This window comes from Myodes glareolus, chromosome 21, assembly GCF_982192425.1.
Source record: "Myodes glareolus chromosome 21, mMyoGla1.1, whole genome shotgun sequence".
NCBI lineage: Eukaryota > Metazoa > Chordata > Mammalia > Rodentia > Cricetidae > Myodes > Myodes glareolus.
In genome coordinates, this window is record NC_142046.1 from 30,202,645 (window position 1) to 30,218,075 (window position 15,431).

The following is a 15,431-nucleotide window of genomic DNA, read 5'->3' on the forward strand; positions in this document are numbered from 1 at the left end:
AATGACTCAGGCATATTCCTTGCTACCTCTTATATCTTAAATTAACCAATTTTTTATTTATCTGTGTAACACCATGAGGCTGTAGCTTACTGGGAAGCTTTCTCCTTCAGCAGCTAACTGGCATCTCTTTGACTCCACATATTATTCCTTCTCTATATCTCTGTTCAGATTTCCTGCCTGGTTTTACTCTGCTAAGTCATTTGCTGAAGTGCTTTATTCATCATCCAATATAAGCAACATATATACAGAGTACATTCCACATCATACATACAGAAGGATATCCCACATCCCATATACCCTTCATCAATAAAACCCATATTTAAAACACCTCACAGAATGGCAAGGTAAACACTAACAAAGAGTTTGAAATCCAGAGTGTCTGTAACATTAGTAAACGAAGAATAAAGAAACCGACAGTATAACAATTGCGTAATCTACTTAAAATTTGTAAAAAACAGATACTTTATTGCAGTATAGAATTTTACAAAATATGGTACAAGGATTTCTAGGTAATAGAAGCCCTGAAGTTCATGAAGTTCACAGACGTTTTAGTGTTTTCAGAAAAAAAAAATTTTTGTCTATAAATGTTGCCTATAAAATGCACACTCTATTGTCATTCTTAAAGAAACTTCTGTTATGTACAGAAACTTCTGCTATGTTTTTTAAAATTGTTTTAAAGATTTATCTTTAATCAATACAGCAACTGTCTCTTTCCACTTAATATTCCATTTATGTTATATTTTAAATTTGAATTTTTGATTATTTTATTGAGCTTCATTGTATCTGCAATTCATTAAAATAGATTAACAAATCAAAATTGGATCATTAAACCCAATAGTAATTAAATTGATGAATATCTCAAAATTGGAATTTATTAGAAGGCTAATCAATTTGGTTCTCATCTCTAGTCAGGTCAATAATGGACCAATTACAAACTCACACCATAGAAACAAAATGTCATAGAATATTATGAATTATTTACAATAAATTACAGGGATATTACTACTAAATCAAGCCAAATTTTCATAAATAGGCTTTAGCTACATGAAGTACTAGATATGTTAATTAGTATAATGAGTAGTGGTCATTTTGTAATGCAGAATTATGTAAAAATACTGGGTTTAACAAATGAAACGTATGTTAAATCCTATTTGCCTATTGCTTTAATATAGCTGAAATTAGAAAAAGGGTAGAAAAGAACAAGTTCAATTTGTTTATGAGATTGATTATTCTCTCAACACAGAAAAAATGAATATGAATGTATCCCAATATGCTGTTTCTTCACATTATTCAAAGATGAAACTTTATTCTGATAATACAAATCTAGTTACCAGTAATTTTTATCATAATGATTATACTGTGCATTGCAAGATGTTAACATCTTTCAATATAGATTACAATTTAAATTTAAGTGATGCTTTAGCAGTTTACTTTGGAGTTAAAATGTGTTTCCAATATTTCAGGACATAAATGAGAATATTTCAACTTTTTACAAAGTACATGTAGCAATAAAATATTGCCACAAGGCAAATGATTTCATAGTTAATAGCAAATACTTGAAATGTTAGAATGTTTGGGGAAACTAGTTTTGCGTTTCTTTCTGAATGAATAGCTTCCACACAGATATCTGAACATCACCTAACATGCTGGGTTTTATAATTTTAATATTTATTTAGACAAAACTCACTCAAAAAGAAATTAATTGTTTTATATTAAACAATTCAAAAGCATCTGATTCACTTAACAGTAGTGCCCACTTTAAACCTCTGGTTCCAAACATTTTAATTTCTCCAAGATAAAAACCTTTATTTAGAAGATATTTTACTTTCCTCCTTTTTTACGTAGGTAAGTAATTCTTTCTTGGTCAGTAAGTAATTTACTTGGCAATAAATTTTATTTAAAATTGCATTAAGAACTAGTAGAACTAAAATGTTACTCACTCATTTCTGGGTTCTTTAATAACTGAGTGCTACTCATCCTTTATATTAAGAGTATAAATCTTACTTATTTCCTCATTACTGAAGCACTTTTGAGCTGCTTCCATCTTTTGTCTCACAAATAGAACTATGATGAATATTAATATATATGTATAAATACCTACTTCAATATTTTGCTTAATATGGACAAATGGAATTGTAAAATTCAAAAAAAAAATAAGGATTTATCAAACAAATTTCCACAGTATGTGAATCATTTTATGTTAGTTTCCACCTGAGAAATGACCTCTGCCCTATGGAGAAGCAGGCAGTGCTCTTAACCACTGATCCATCTCTCCAGACCCCGTAATGACTTCTATCTAGCAAGTTGTGTTCCGACCTTCTCTGCTGTCCTGTGAAACAGATGCACACATATAAGTGTGCGTGCACACACACACATACACACACATACACATACACACACACACATATATTTGTAAACCAGCATTCTTCCTACCTACCAATGACAACATATTGAAAAAAATTTCATGAAAACGAGCTCATTCATGAAGGCTACACAAAAATTTACAATACTAGGAAATATATGTAACCCAGGTAATAAAAACTATAAGATACTTAGGAAAGAAACTGAAGAAGATGCTACAATATGGAAGACAGCCTTTGAAAGGATGTTTTATATGAATATAGCAATATTCTCTGCTGCTCATGGACCCTGGAACACATATCATGAGCCTTTGTCTCTTATCTTCTGCATGTCAACATACCATTCCGACCTCTCTCTTACAGAAATAGTGATGTTCTAATCGATTCCACTATGTGTACCATGACTATGTGTCACTTCTTCAGCATGAGCACTGAAGTACAAAAAAGAGTACCCTTTAGAGATTTTGTTACCTACTGATGTACTCGTAAGGAATACTATATCTTCACTATGCCATATTAATTGCTGTGGTAAAGTACATGTAACCTAAAATCCAGTTGTGTTGCAGTAGGTTTCTAGATTTTACTCGAATATCTTAATACAGATATTCTGTCACTGACTAACAGAGACAAGATTCTGATTATAGTCTGAGGGAATGGAACATCTAAGGAAAATATATGATGTCTTAACTATCATACTTCTGACATATTTTTAATTAAAAATGTATTGATGCATTACCAAGTTGTGTCTGGTGGCAAACAGACCCATTTCAGTTCAATTCCAGCAATGGAGTCATCCAAGGCACTCACAACACAAAGACAGCACTGGGACACTTCACTCTTTACTCTCACAGCATATTAAGACAGATCAATGTGCCAAGTGTCAGAAAGCTGTGGATGAGTGCGGCATGCTCAGATTTGCCAATCAAGTCTAAATGCCTGTAATAAGGCTTTTCACTAATAAATGTCAAATTAAATATTGGAGAAACAAATGCTGAATAACAAGAATGCTTTTCTCTCCTTTGGAAAAATATTTTATGATGTAATTTGATATCTCCTTTCCATTCTGCCTGTCCACTATTTGGGGGGTTAAAATAAAATTCACGACTGGTCATTTCACATGGACTTTCATATGGACATTTTGGAAATTGTTTATGTTTATACTTTTTATCAACTTGGCATAAAATAGAGTTATGTGGAAAGGGAAAATCATTGAGAGTATGCCTCCATTCAGATTGCCTGTAAGAAAATCTGTAGGGTATTTTCTTGATCAATTATATATTTGTGAGGAAAGGGCACACTGTGGATGGTGCCACCTCTTGGGAGGTGGTCCAGGGCTGTAGGAGACAGCAGGCTAAACAAGCCATCAGGACAATAAGCACCTTTGCTAGTGGTATTTTCTCACAGAAAGAGAAAAGCAACTATAACAAGGTTTGGTTGTTTTGAGGCATCTTATACACACACACACATACACACACACACACACACACACACACACAAAGTATGGAGGCTGCTTGTTTGTCCCAGCCATCCAGAACTGAAATAATTATACAGTAACCATATTAATTAAATCACTGCTTGGCCCATTAGTTCTATTAATTTAACCCATTTCTATTAATCTGTCTATCGCCACATAACTGTGGCTTACTGGCTAAAATTTTGTCTGGCTATGGCTGAGCTACATGGCTTCTTTCTGACTCTGCCCTTCTATCTCCCAGCATTCAGTTTAGTTTTTCCCACCTAGCTAATTTCTGCCCTGCTATAGGTCCAAAGAAAGTTTCTTTATTTATTAACTATAATAACAGCATACAGAGGGAAATCCTCTCCCTCCCTCCCTCCCTCCCTCTCTCTCTCTCTCTCTCTCTCTCTCTCTCATACACACACACACACACACACACACACACACACACACACACATACACATACACACACACATGCGAACACACATACACACACAAATAAAACAGGTTTATCTTTGCTTAATACAAAGGTGAGGACTGGTATTAGAAACACTGACTTTCATTGAACTTTTTTTTTTTTTTGAAATAGAAATAACATTCATTCTTTGCAAATTTTCCAAGCCATGATTATCAGGAATTTTACAAAAAGGATGAATCAGTCTCATTATACCCAGGTTCTTCCTGTTTCTGAGCCTTCTGAGTATAAAGAAGTTAAAATGACCTATAATAAGGGAGTAACGAAATGAAACAAGTAGTGTGCAATTGAGAAACTTCTTCACATCTCACCTAGGTGTTATGCTAATTTCTGGGAGCATTCTGACAGTCATTTATCAATTATGTATAGAAGAACCATCACATAAAACTCTCCATATATGAGAATCTTTTTATAGGTAAGATAGGGAACATTCTTGTGTATAAATCAACATTCTTAACCTGGGTCACCACAAGATTAAATATCTTCCTTAGACCACAAAATTTTCTTCCTTTTTACACATGATTATTCTTATTGTCTTATAATTTAACTTTCAAAAATCAGAGCTGTTTTGAATAAAGTCCTTTAACAAGTAACCCTAATATTGTGTGTAGTATGTTTTGTACATCATCTCATTACATGGTGTGATGGTTTGGAGCTAAGATTGCAATCTTCAAGTAATAATAAGAATAGAGGCTTTGGCTACTAAAAAGTACATGAGAAGCTTCAGTTTCCTGTTAAGCTCCTCTTAGTTCTCAACATGTACACTTTCATAGCCTACCTATAGGATACCATGAGAAGATCATAAATATGAACATCTGAATCTGGATTCTTGGAGATGAAGTATCTAGATTGGCCAGTTATTTGAAGGTTGTTGGAGAAATACCTTCCTTGACATCAAGATATAAAGAATCAAGTACCAAAGATGTATTGTGGCAACACTATGAAAGTAGATTTGAAATGGAAAGTTTCTATGGAATGACGACGTAACAGTTTTCAATGTAAAATATGTAATCATAAAGTAAGTAAGAGGGGTTATGGTCAGGGAAATAGAATATAATAAATGGGAAATATGATGTGGAAAGTGACAACTGAGAGGGGAAAATTTGAAGATTTTACTTATGAGTTTCAAAAGAAATTAAAGATTTCACTGATTGAAGACACAATATTTGGCTAATTAAAGAATATCAAAACTGAGCGATTTTCACAGATTGCAAGAAAGAGAGGGGGAGGAGTATGGACTCTGCCTGGGAGAATTCTCAGTGACTTAGGAGGAAAATGAGCCACATAAGTCACTCTGCGACTAGGAGGGAATCAAAACAACAATAGAAGAGAGTCAACAAATGAGAAAATTTCTTTTCAAACTAACAGTGATAAACAATAAAGTAGCTACTAAATGCAAGCTTTAGTCAAGGCTCAAAGGGACAATAATTACAAGGGAACAAATTTCTTTGATCCCAGGAAAAATATTGTACATCACCAATAACAAATCTACATAAATTGATGACATATAATGACCAGGACATCTTAAATTTGAAATCTATAACATTAAAGAGCAAGTGAGTGTCTCAATTTTTGTGTTTTCTAACTTCTATGTCAAAGCTTCTTTATTTTTTTCTCTCAAAAGCCATGTACACTGGAGAAATGTTTTGTGAAATACAGTATATAAAATATGTATAAAATCAAACATTTCCTCATAACAAATAATAAATTTATTTTTAAAAGATTTTACAGCAAGGACAGTGAAAGTGGGTGCAAGCTCTTGTCATCAAGCTGAGAAAATGCATTAGATTCTTGGGTCTATAAGGACCTTTATGCTAGAGGTAAACAATCAAATCCCACAAGTTGTCTTTTGGTATCCATAACTGAGCTCTCACAAAAACATAGATTTAATAAATAAACAAAATTTGACATTCCTGAATTTTATTACTTATTAAATAGGATAATAATTTTGCAAAAATAAGAGATGGGTATACTTGTTTATTTAAAAATATTAAATATTTAATATTTAGCATGTAAAGCATCTTCAATATTTTCCAATTATCAATATTTCACTTTTTTACAATCATCAATGCTGAAAAACCACTTCAAATGAATATGTAGTGGAAAATGGCAGAAATGTGTTTACACCTAGTTCAAAAATTGTTAGAAACTCTATCCTAAACCAAAGCTAAAATATTTAACATTTTTTCATGATACTCAAGTCAGCAATTCACATGGTAACTTTAAAAAAAAGAATCCCAGCAGAAATCCATCCAAGATATACTAAATTGATACTTGCATGTTGATTACTTATAGGTGGAAAAAGTGTGTTTGTTTTCCATGGTTAAACTGTTATATTATTATAGGAGCCAAAACATTTTTGTGCGCTATATTCCATAATATTCAGCAGTCTAGTATGAGCTCAAGTGGTCCAGAAAGTGTTACTTGTTTTCCAGCTGGGAAGATATAAAGTGTCTGAATATATTTAAAACTCACAATGCATTAGTGTTGTGACAAAGACCTCAGACACATTATGTATTCCTTTTTGAGTTAATTTTTGGTTAACATATAATAAGAACCTTTGTTGATGTTGTTGTTGTTGTTGTTGTTGTTGTTTTTGGCCAAACTCACAGGACATGTAGATAACGAATCTGGGCTCAGGCATCTATTATAGTCTTCACTTCTTATCACAGGATTCATATTCTCTTTCCATGTATTTTTAATAAAACTATTTATTCAGCTTATTCATTTATTCACTCCTTCCATATACATTTATTAATTAAGGATAGGCTTTTCCTGTTTGAGTAGTGATTGGAAACTACATACTGTCAAAAAAGGTAAGCAGAGTAAACTCCTGGGGAAGAGATTACCTCTCACTAACAGAAATTTATGATCTAAATTGTACCAGTGCTGGTCACACACATCAGAGAAGCACTAATGTACAAATGCCCCTGCTTTCCTCATCTTCTTTCACTGTGGAAGGCTAGATAAAGCTCAATTGGCTTTTCAATTTTAGCTCCAATACTGAGGATTCCATTTCTTTAGCTGTGGTTTTGCTGAATAGGAACAATAGATGTTTCATGTATCGAATCACTCACACGAAACACACTGCGATTTGGTAAAGTGCCCTTGAAATAGGATTCCTCTCTCACTTTTATTGGAGGGAATGTAAGATGGTGCTTTTTTCTACTTATGGGGTCCACTGAATGAACCATATATTCATTTTGTTATGTATTTCGCTGAGCCCAAGGCTCTTGTGAAAATTAACGATTATTTTTATGATGAAAAAGGAATCAGATTTTTAAAGTGTTTGGTTTGATTCTGTCATACTGTGAATGATCTGAGCAAAGCCTCCCTCCCATCTTGAAGGTTTTATTTTTTAGACTCATGGGCTTGCATCATATTTCTTAGAAATGACTATTTGGGGGAGGGTTTTTGTCGAGATTTTTATGTTAACAAATTAGAAAGTTCAAACTAACACACGTTATAATCAGTTCTTTCTCGAAGTAAATTTGACAATGCTCAGGTGTTTGTAGAGACTGTGGAGCTATTTGTGAACAGCTTGGGTTCTGCTGCCCTGCTGTGTCTTCCTGAGAATGGAAGAATCATACTTCATAAAATGAAAAGCGAGCCATTTGACTCTTGGTACTAATATTATTCTCCTTCACTTCTATGACCTCTTAGGTAAAAGAATCACAACATGTTGTTTGGCAGACTGTCTCAGGGGAGGACTTGGAGAAGAACTGTCTTTTGGGAATGCTGAAAATCAGAGGGCATCACCGCAGATTCGCACATCGTTTCAGCTGCAGTTGATGACCAGGGCATTTCCGTAGATGTTGTCTGTTCATGCTTGCGCTTGTGACATCTTGAATTTTGCTGGCAAATGGATGGAGCTAGAAAACATCATTTTGAGTGAGGTGACCCAGATACAGAAAGACAATTATCACATGTACTCACACATAAGTGGTTTTTAAATATAAAACAAGGTCTCTGTCTCTATCTCCATTCATCGCCAGATGAAGGTTCTGGGACTCTTGTCTATTTCCAATCCCCAGGCAGATAGCTACATGATTTTCATCAGGTTCACCTTCTTATTTAGCTTCTCTAGGATCACGAATAAGAGGCTAAAAGACCTTTAATTATGGTTAGAATCCACATATGAGTGAATACATACCATATACACTGGACTTAACTCCCTAGGTCCAAACGAGAAGCAGAAGGAAAGAGAACGTGAGCAAAGAAGGCAAGATCAGAGAGAACCTTCATCCCACGATGGATGGCGATACAGACGGAGACCCACATTGGAGCACCGGACTGAGCCCCCCAAGGTCCAAATGAGGAGCAGAAGGAGGAAAAAAATGAAAAAGGAAATAAGGACTGCGAGGGATGCGATCACCCACTGATACAAGGGGACGGATCTAATGAGAGTTTACCAAGGCCAGTTGGACTGGGACTGAACGAGCATTCAATCCAACCAGATTCTCTGAATGTGGCCGGATTCTCTGAATGTGGCTGGCCCGGAGTCTTTCTAAAAAGCCATTGACAATGGCACTGGGACTGGTTTCCTCTGCATATACTGGATTTTGCGGATCCAGTCTGTCTGGACACTCACCTTCCTGGACCTGGAGGGAGGTGGGAGGAACTTGAACTTCCCACTGGGCAGGAAACCCTGACTGCTCTTAGGGATGGAGAGGGAGGAGGAGAGGGAGTGGGGGGAGGGGGAGGGTGGTGGGAGGAGGGGCTGAAATGGAAACTTTTATAATTTAATAAAATTACTAAAAAAAAAAAAAAAAACAACAAGGAAAACCAGCCCACAAATCACAATCCCAGAGAACCTAGACAACAATAAGGACCCTAAGAGAGACATACAAAGATCTAATCTACATGGGAAGTAGAAAAAGGCAGGATATCCTGAGTAAATTGGGAGCGTGGGGACCTTGGGAGAGGGTTGAAAGGGAGGGGAAAGATAAGGAGGGGAGCAAAAGAAAATGTAGAGCTCAATAAAAATAAAAAAAAAAGAAGTTGTCTGTTCAAACTTCTGGGAAATCATGCGTCATTCAGAGGCACACACTCGTGCTAAGAAGTGATAATAATCCCCCCCGCCCCTTTCTCCATGTTGTTTCATAAACTGCCGCTCCCTTACTCCCTGGCCCCAACAGTGTTTTAATTTATTGGTGTTTCTGAGTACTCAGAGATATTGAAACACATGTTTAGATAGTTTGATTTTATGTACATCTAAACAAATTAACTTTTTCATGAACAATTTGAGTAGCTAAAATAATGTAAAGAAGCAAGCAGCATGTTTGTTCTCTGTGAGATTATAGACTTTCATACTATTCCATTAAGCATTATAAAACTAAAAACCCTTGTATGGGTCATTGTTGATGTCAAATATTCTTTGTTATCAGATGTGTTTGTAAAGAAGTCTTTGGGATTCTTTAAAAAATTAAGTATTTCTTCAAAGAAATGACTAACACTCTACTAAAAAAATAAATGATTTCATCCAGGTTTTTAAAAGCTGACAACTTTATCAATGGACCTTGAATTTGTATTACATTTTCTCCTGTGTTCATTGTGTGTGTGTTTTCAAAACAAACAATTTACATAATTTCTTTAATTACTTCTTTTGAGCAAGAAGTAATTATGTATTTAACACACACACACATATATATATATTATGTGTATGTATGTATATGATATATCTTACATTTTCATGTCTTTACATCTATCACTCAAATACTGGTGAATTAGAATCATAGTTCTTTCATATGATAATATAATTTTTCTTTTCTCTGTGTGAAATTCAAAAAGGGCTATGATTGTACATATTCAAAATTTATTCCATTACATTCCAGTACCTGAACCAAACCAAGCTACAAATTTTCATGTTAAATATTCAAACTCATATATTAATTGCCAGGTTCCCACAGTTGCTATTCTACTAATAAGACCAAATTCTTGATGGTTGAAGCGTTTTACCATAGTAAACAGTTTTCCTCTATGTAAATGTGCTCCCCTCTGTCAGTCAATCTTTCAGTCGTAAGGAATAAGACACTATTCCACCAAGCTTCTGTGGCTTTCTTTTTCCTGTCACTTCTTGTTACCCCAAAGAAATCCATCCTGCTGCAATGGGCAAAACATTTTTATCTATCTCAAAACAGCTTTCCTAATTATTTGCATTTTCATGCCACTGTCTCAGTGCATTCAAGTATCTTCTCAGCTGTCTCCGAAGAGACATGCGTAGGGGACACCTTCTCTGAACCATCAATGGCAGAAGTAAATGCCTTGCTCCGCAGAGAATTTAGAAGATCAAAACCTCATGGTGTACATGGAGGGCTTAGATTATAGTTTTCATATATTCTTTCATGTACATTTATCAAAATTGAATTTCGTCTGCCATGGGGCTTCACAATTCTCCAGTATGATTAGCGCCATCTGGAGCATCTCCCAAACCTCATTAGTTTTTAACTAACCAAAGTGGCATAATGTTGTCAGAATATTTTACCACCTCCCTCTTTGTGTGTAGTCCATATCATTAGCAAGTACACTGAAATACCCAGGTCTTAACACCAAGAGTCACTATCTCCTCTTTCAACTTCCCACTCTGAGGGGCACTCATGTCTTATCAACTCATAAGACATCAACTCATGTTGCCAATGCCTAACTACTTTCTATACAATGCATAAATCCTAGTTTATTATCAGACATTGTGTATTTGTCTAAGAAGTGGATAATATTTGGTTGCATTAGCATAAAGGTAAAGAGTGAACATCCATTGCTTCACTTCATTGTTTATAATATTTTAATTTTTTGTGATTATCATTTATTATCTCCCCCCCTTTTTCCTATTTCAAACCCTTCCCACTCACTTTACTTATTATTTAGTTTCTTCTAACGTAGTTTGAGGAAATGCATTTCTATCCATGAATAATGACTCACTCCTATATTTCAGAACTTCAGAAATAGAAAGGCTTGACAAGAATTTGAGAAAAATTTGAATCACATAGTTAATTTCAGGCCAGTTGGATACAGAGTGGACCCTAAGTCAAAAAAAAAAAAAAAGCAAATCTATGCTTCTAAAAGCCAAACACAAGGCAGAAAACTACTATTCTCAACTTAATTTAGTTATATTTTGCTTCTTTTGTTTTAAAAATTGACTTAAGCAGTATAGTCATTGTAATGTATTTTCAGAGTATATTATTTTAAGAAACTCAAATATTCCAAAACTTTGAATAATAATGAGAAAATACCCATGATGTTTGCTGTGGAATGGTCTTTCTCCACACTATGAATATGCATTACTTTCATTGGTTAATAATAAAAGCCTTTTACCCAGCAGCCAGGCAGATTAAGGTTAGGGAGAACAGTCAAACTGAGAAATCAGATGAGGAGGGGTGGAGCTAAGGGAGATAACAGCTAGCTGCTGGGCGAACAAGATGTAGTACATCATAGGTAAAGCCATGAAACCCATGGCAAAACATATATTAAAAGAAATGGATTAGTTTAAAAATAAAAGCTAGTTAGTAATATATCTGAGCTGTTTGGACAAACAGTTTGTAATTATTTTTACGAGTCTGAGTGATTATTTAGAAGCTGTTGCGGAACAGTTGAAGCAAAAGAAACCTCTTTTTACTAATCAATATTTTCTCTTTTATTGAAAATGAATCTTTTCTCTTATAATATATCCTAATTACAGCTTCCCCTTCCTTTACTCTCCGTCCCACCTCCCCTTGCAATCAGTTCCACTCCCTTTCAGTCTCTCATTAGATAAGAACGGTCTTCTAAAAGAAAAGAAAATAACGAAGTAAAACATAATAAAATAAAATAATCCATCACATCTAAGTTTGACAAAGTTATCCCCAGAAGAAAAAGAGCAAAAGAGAAAGCACTAGAATCAGAGATGCACTCACTCACATACGCACTGCACCTCAGCTGTCTAGATTGTACTGCTATTCAGTATACTGATATATCCAAAAAAGTCTAAATACATGAAACATACCCATTTTATTTCAAATATGAACTACTTTTTTGTGGGATTAAAAAATAAAATCATTATGGCTAAGTTCTTACATCTTCAGGTACAACTTGAATTTCAAACGACGAATTTTAGAAGTAATGCTTGAACGAAATGTAAATATATGTGTGTGTGTGTGTGTTTACAAACTTATTTTGTGAAATGTTAAACAAATACTACTTAAAATGTTGTCGTGCTTCTATGTTTGAAATGAGAAACATTCAGTAAGATAGAAAAGAAGAGGAGGAGGAAAAGAAAAAGAAGAAGAAAAGAATCTAGCTATGAATGCAACAGCATTTTTGAGATTTTTTTATTTTAAAGTTCAAATGAAGCAAATTGTATTGACAAAAGGAGGGTTTTTAAAGTGATAATACTAAGCCAACTATTGACATTAGTTTAGTAAGACTTTTCATGCATACACATCTGTTTCTAACGTATCCACTATGCAAGCCTTACTTTTGCCTTTACCTACGTAATTGCAAACCTTAATAATTAAAAAGTCAAATCTACAAAGATTAATTTTAATAAATTCAATTAACCAATTCCTGTAATGTGAACACCTCAGAATTTCAGAACTATGTCTGAAGTTAAAAGCTGTGAGATCAATAATGAGCCTTCCTGGGTTTCTCTGCTCAGACTACACATTTCTAAGCTGGGAGGTATCCTGTTGCTGTGTCTTTTCCTGATGATTTGTTGATGATTAGGTGTGAGTGGATCAGTTATCTCACACATACACCACAAAAAAAAAATCAAATCTCCCAACAAAAGCATAATAAGTCACTTGAAAACACACTGTATACCTTCTAAAAACTGTATTTGAACTCCATTCATGGATTACTTTTAATCTGTTAGGTATAATAATATTCTGTACCCACTAAGGTTTCATGAGAATGAAACAAATGTGTGTCTATATTTATTTCAAACTTGTGGCTTATCTTCTAGAGCTGTTCCTCTTCTGTAGTGCCAGACACATTATTCTCAAAGATTAGCAACAAAAGCTTGGGTTTTGCTTTCCTGTTTTTCCTCTTCCCCCAAAGTAAGAACTAACATTCTGTTGTTTTATCATAAAATGGTTTCCTTGAAGAAATTTATAAACTTATGAGAGATTTTGTTTTTATTGTTGAGAAACTAGTTAAGCAAATCTGCAGGCAAAAACCTACCTGGCATCTTTTCTGTTGTCATGGGAAAGAGACATAGCAATATACATTTTATCTTAGCATGTTTTAAAATATGCCTACATAGTTAGGTGACTAATCAATACTTACTTTATTCCTTAAGACAAACATTACAAGGTCTTATTATATTTGTCATAAATTGAATTCAATGTCTGAAATTGCTAAGCTGAAATAAGTAAAGTAAAAGTAAATTTTTAATAAGATGCTTTGCTCTATTAAAAATCTGTTTAAATGAACTTTTCCTCCTCCATCTAGCTTCCTTTTTGTTATGAGTTTGTCAAAGTATTTTATTTTATCTTTACTGTAATTATCTCTATTTATGCTTTTACTTCATGCCTTTTGTTATTGTATTTTCATTGGTTTGTATTCATTATTTGATCTCTTTAACAAAACAACGTTGATTTCATCCACATTTTAAAATGACTTCATAAATCTATACATCAGTCTACTTGGAAATATGTAACAACACTGATGTTTATATTTCTTAATTCATCATGAATGTACATGTTTTACTAACTCTAGAAATATAGTTTGTGTGGGTTTATAATTTCCAACATTTTAAAACATTTATTAAAACTTGAGATGTGCAATTTTGTACCTCCCAAAATATGAGGATTTATTTCTTAAGAACATTACTGGTTACCTGTTTGGATGTAGTATAAAATTCAAATAAAATGTTAATATCATCAACACATCTAATATCCACTATTTATTCAAAATATTAATTCTCCAAATTGTCTAAACAGTTTCTTTTTCATGGCTTCTTATTTTTTCTTTTTAAATCAAGATTCATTTGCAGGCAGAATAGTTAGAAGTCAGATTCATTGGTACAGCAGATTCATGGGTCATTGACAAGGCTAAAAGTGAGATCCCTACCTAGCATGTGGGCTGTTGTGAGGTCATCTCATTGCACACAGTATCTGGCTGCCAATGAATGGAGAAAAAAATAATTGAAATATAAGTATAAAGTCATTACTTACATAAGTGTAAATATGATAGAATCAACTTAAATTTGCCAACTTGTGATAAACTTTGTGATGAAAGTTACCAAAAAATATCATCTCTTGAGTATTTCATTTCTTCCATTGATCTTATGTTAAAACAAGATGAAAAATAATTAGTAAATTAAGACATCAAAGAACATGTAAGACTCACACATGATGACACAAGATGATACATAGGACTTCTGATTTGATACTAGGGAGAATGTATCACATATTAGCCAGGAAAAAAGAGAATTTCAATCTATTTTATACTTTACAGTAGCATAACAGCCCCAGGAAATTTTCAGAGAAGGAAATTAGTTGTTTTATAGTATTGTGTTCCATTTGTTCTGATGGTATGTTTAAATGAAGTCTAATTCACACAAGGAAATAAAATCTTATGCCGATGAAGTGTTTGACTTCCTGCATGGAAGACTTTGGAGACATTAGATATTCTGAATATTCACATGTTCCTTATGGGAAATAAACCCAGGTGTGATTCGAATAGTCAATGGCACTTAATTCTTACTTTCAAGAAGGATCTCAAATGTATAATGAATTACCATGGTATTTGAAGTCAGTTTTCTCTCATAGAAGAGTAGAAACTCATGATTTTTAATAAAAAGCAAATGATTAGTAACAGGAGGTTTACAAATTTCCCTCATATTCATCTTATTTGCATATTAGCTTTCATAAATATATACGTGTATAAATTAAATTGTCGTAACAGACATGGCTCCCTGTCTTTAAAAGACACTTTAAGAGAAAATATGACATTCACATGATACACATCTATAAAGAAAGAACAAAAGCAAATGGTTTTTGTGTAATGTTATAATACCGTCTGCATTTTTATCCAACTATATTTTAAAGCCAAAGTGGTAGGCAATCTTTTTCTTTTAATTGTAAAAATAAAGGTCTGCATTCCCAAACTGTTTCAATACTTTGGCAATTTAAATGTAGAAATTTTTTTTTTGGTGAAAAGACC